This window comes from Diaphorina citri, unplaced genomic scaffold, assembly GCF_000475195.1.
Source record: "Diaphorina citri unplaced genomic scaffold, Diaci psyllid genome assembly version 1.1 scaffold594, whole genome shotgun sequence".
Classification (NCBI taxonomy): Eukaryota; Metazoa; Arthropoda; class Insecta; order Hemiptera; family Psyllidae; genus Diaphorina; species Diaphorina citri.
The window spans coordinates 45,466-50,208 of record NW_007378028.1 but is presented as its reverse complement, the minus strand read 5'-3'; the positions used below and the strand labels follow the sequence as shown (position 1 = coordinate 50,208).

Genomic DNA, 4,743 nt, shown 5'->3' with positions numbered 1-4,743 from the left:
AAACCTTTTTGCTCGTCAATAATTTAATTGCAGCCCCGGCTATCGAAAACGTTATTGAGTTAGGTTCTCTCCTCCCCCTGGGGAATGAGAGATATCTACTGCCAGTTTTCCCCTTTACTCAATTAGACAGCAACAATATCTGGAATTGCCGTGAGCACATTAATTGAAACTCATTTCTTTCTTGAGGAAGAGGGGGAAGAGATAAGAAGAGGAAGGAAGAGGGAGGAGAGATAAGATAGAAGATAAATAGAAGAGTTAGAGATAAGATCGGAGATTGCTAGTTAAGAGAAGTAAGAGCCTGGTGAAGATTTGAGGAGGGGTTTTACTGACTGAACTTTCTTCTATATTGATTTTAATAAAGCACTTTTTGTGGGAAAAGAACCTTGAAAAGTTGAAAAAAGACGCTTTTAGGAACCTTTCGTTGAAGTTGAAGGATTCCTTGTAAAACCATTTGAGCCTAGACTGTCCTTTGTACTTTAGTTTTTCTGAAAATAAGAACGTTTTTTGGTTTTCAATATTGTGGCCTGTAAATGGTCAAATGTCTACGAAATCGACCGAGTATCAATCTTCAATCAGTAGAAAAGAGAATGAAAAGTAGGTTTCTTCTCAGTAGAACAAAGGAAATTCTTTGAATTTCATGAATATCTTTTAATTACCAGAATATTGGTAGATAGGTTGGTCAGGTGGCTCTGATTCCTCAAAGGTAGGAAAGGAAAACTTCCAAGATGTTGTTAATAATTGGACCCATTCAAACAAAGAAGCAAGAAAGCCCCTTCACTATCAATCTTGAGATTGGTTTGTAGTTCTCCACGCTCTTCTATCAGAAGTCTTCCTCTTCATTTCAGTGTATGATTGACATCCGGAGTATTCCACTATTTGATTTATGTAGCTCAGTCGGGGTCGTCCTCTGCCTTGATTTCCTTGCCTCTTTCCTTCTATGATTGAAACTAAGAACTCATTGTGTCTGTAGAGGTGTCCTATCCACTTGTGCCTTCTTTCCTCTAAGGTTTTCCGTAACGTCACTGAAACTTTAATTGTGACAAAATGGAAGCAGGTCTGTATGTAACGTAAGTTGTGTCCACACGGTCCCAGGAGTTTTTCTATTTTCCAAACGTCATAGAAAGTTTCACCTTGTTCAACGTTTGACGTGGTGGGACGCCGCGGGCATTTGGTGAAATATGAACGATGTGTACATAGCCTGGCTTCTGTTGAGGTGGCTTGTACGTCACCGGCATTCATTATTCAGAGAAATTGTTACCCCCCGAACTACTTGTCAGAGAGGTTAACATGTGTGTTGTGGTTAGGGGCTGATAGCTCAAGTATACGAAGGAAGTTTCAAAAATATCAAAATGGCCCTGTTTGTCTAACGCTAATACTTGGGATGAAATTTGGCCCATTTGGTTATTGGTTTTCCATGAGTTTTTTACTTTCTATTTTTCCTCCAAGAGGTTTGATTGAGGGAGCCGTAACTGCTAGGGTTTTATCGTCCCCAAATCGAAGAGAATAGGAAGACAGGACAGGTGAAAGCCAGCCGTTCCGAGAAACGAACCTTATCCCTTCAGGATAAAATCCGGCTTGAGCGGGAATACACCCTGTGGCCTAGCGCTTCCAAGGTAGACGGTCTACACACCAAGGTAACTAGGCTGGCTAACGAAGTTATTCTACCCAAGAGAATTTGTCCGGAAAGGCATTTCAATCAAGATGATGGTATGCAGAAGTTATTTTTTATTCCTAGAGCCTAGACGAAGAAAATGAACCGTAATGTAAAGGAAAATATTTTGCTGAGTTTCTCCAGAGTATGTGGAACGCAAGAACATAGTTTCTTTGATAATATTATCAAGTAGGAAAGTAAATTTTAGGATCTTGTTTATCTTCCTATCTCTCCGATAGTCACAAAGAGGGATCCCTCTTTGACCTTGACAGTCATGGAACCATGTTGTTTTTTTTTTAACTTCAAATCAGAATTCTTGAACATCTGAAACCAACCTCCAAGTACTTGAAAGGAAAGCAAAGGAAATCCACCTCTTCTGGAAAAGTAACCTCAATGATTCCACCAATCATTTAATGTGAATAATTTTTGAAATAAAAGGTTTGAGGCTTGTTTCTTGGTTTGAAAGTTTGAAAACTTCCTGTTTCTTGTACCGGGAAGTAAAACCCTGAGTCCTAAAGAATTTCTTCACCTCGGTAATCTCCTTTGTAAAAAACAAAGTAGTTTTCAGATAAGCTTCAGAATGTTTCACCAATGACCCTTCTATTTCAACCTCCCCCTCATACGGATGTTTTCTTTTCTCAGGATCTCCTTTTAATGGGACTTCTTTACAAGAAAGTAGAATAGTTCCTTTTTTGATGAGTAAAAATTTTCGTTGAGTTACTCTATTGGAGCTTTTCTCGCTGAGGGACGTTAGACAGGTAGTAGACCAGCTCAGTCTAGCTAGCCTGTCTAGCCGGGGGACTACAGAGAGGATACCAGCCTAAATTTCCCTTGCTAAAGAAATAGCAAAGGTTGAGTGCGAAGGGCATCCACTCGTAAAACTTTTGTAGCCAAAACCAGATGTTCGCCCAAAGCAATCACCCTAAGGCTGATTGAGAGGCTGACGAAAAACGCCGACCCCTTCTGAAGACGAGCTTTCAGCCCCCCCCCCCCCCCCCTAATCCCTCATACGGATGTTTTCTTTTCTCAAGATCTCCTTTTGACGGGACTTCTTTACGAGAAAGTAGAATAGTTCCTTTTTTGATGAGTAAAAATCTTCGTTGAATTACTCTATTGGAGCTTTTCTGGCTGAGGGACGATAGACAGGTAGTAGACCAGCTCAGTCTAGCTATAGCCTGTCTAGCCGGGGGACTACAGAGAGGATACCAGCCTAAATTTCCCTTGCTAAAGAAGTTAAACAGGAAGTAAACAAGCTTAGTCTGGCTGGGGGACTTTAAACAGGGAGGTTACCAGCCTGGAATTTCCCTTGGTAAAGAAATAGTAAAGGTTGAGTGCGAAGGGCATACACTCGTAAAACTTTTGTAGCCAAAACCAGATGTTCGCCCAAAGCAGTCACCCTAAGGCTGATTGAGAGGCTGACGAAAAACGCCGACCCCTTCTGAACATCCACTCGTAAAACTTTTGTAGCCAAAACCAGATGTTCGCCCAAAGCAATCACCCTAAGGCTGATTGAGAGGCTGACGAAAAACGCCGAACCCTTCTGAACACGAGCTTTCAGCTCTATGTTTCTTACTCTATGTGGGCAATCTGAGAGCTCCCAAAGAGTAAAACAAGCAGCGAGCACTGTGCGAGATTTCGTCCCACTTCGCTCGTCAAAAATTCCCCAACGGAAGTCTGCCAGGATGAGGGAATTTCCTCTCATAACATTTCATCCCTTTTTCAGTTATCAGTTTTTATCCCTTTCCCTGTGTATTATCAGCGGGTTTTTGCTCGTTTTCATCTCTTCACATCCTGCTTTAATCTCCCGCTAATGTTTCCGTTTTCGCGTTCAGAAAATCTGTCAGAAGAAGAGGATCACGTCAGAGGGATGCGATGACTGAACAAGCGGTGAGTGCGGTGTGGTAAGCGGTGAGATGTTGTTCACGTCCGCCAAACACGTCGACATGACTTTCTGCAACACGTTAACCCTTGACCCTCCCTAATGGTGATTAATTGAACACTTTCCTCTCGAAATTCAACGATTCTACTGCCGCCGTTTTTGTGAACCTTGCAAAATCATCAACTTTATGACCGGCACTCACGCTCGGATCGTCTGACAGACCGCGGTCTCACACTTCTGGGTCTGTCAGACACTCAAAGCGGTGAGTGCGGTGTGGTAAGCGGTGAGATGTTGTTCACGTCCGCCAAACACGTCGACATGACTTTCTGCAACACGTTAACCCTTAACCCTCCTTAATGGTGATTAATTGAACACTTTTCGAGTTCCCCTCGAAATTTAACAATTCCTACCACCGTCACGCTGTTTTTATGGACTTTGTAATAACCACCAACTTCACATATACTTATTTGGAAGTTGGTACTTACTCGTACCTATAAAGTAGAACAACTAGAATTCTTAATTTGACGGACGTTTTAAAGGACGTCATGAAACCTGAAAATGTGCCTACCTACTGTCATCTCGAAAAGTAACAGCCAAAAGAACTTCCTCTTTCTTCTGTCATCAAAAATGAAAATTGCCTTATCTTTGTCAGCGTAGGTGTCTCTACCATCAATATGTAATCTGCTTCCTATAGATTTGAGGCTCTAATTTGGGGTTATCAGAGTTTTCAAAGGTTTACTAAGGTGAGACTTTTCAAAGTCTTTGAAAGGGTTAAACATCATAAGTCGAACATGTGAAATGTATTGGTTTTGTGTTGTGGCTTTCTTCAGTTTTCTATTTTCTATTTTTAGAAAAACTGTTAGGGGGGAAATCTATTCAATGTTTTTCCTCACACCAACACAGAGGTGCACTTCGAAGTGAATAGAGCCCGATGAGATTTCAGAAGCGGTCATGTGCGGGATTTTCAGATATCAAAATGCTCCGCCCCGGGCGGGAATCGAACCCGCGGCCTAGCGCTTACAAGGCAGACGCACTACCAACTAAGCTAACTAGGCTGGCTGGTCTGAGCGTGATGGGCGGAAAAATCTTGAGACCTAGGTCTCTCAGACCGCAGTATGTTAGATGGTCTGAGATTGAGCATGGGACGGTCTGAGATTGAGCGGCTGGCATGGGATAGGTATAGGATGAGGAAAGTAAAAAATTATAAAGAGGG

At 42.1% G+C, this 4,743-nt stretch overlaps 1 long non-coding RNA gene across 1 annotated transcript in view; it reads right to left on the bottom strand.

The window, feature by feature from the left end:
• The window catches only part of LOC103510395, a 14,557-nt gene extending 13,564 nt beyond the window's left edge, over nucleotides 1-993 (bottom strand). The window contains exon 1 of the long non-coding RNA XR_541418.2: nucleotides 779-993. This is a non-coding gene — a long non-coding RNA (uncharacterized LOC103510395). The remainder of the gene's footprint in view (nucleotides 1-778) is intronic.
• Between the last annotated feature and the right edge of the window lie 3,750 nt (nucleotides 994-4,743).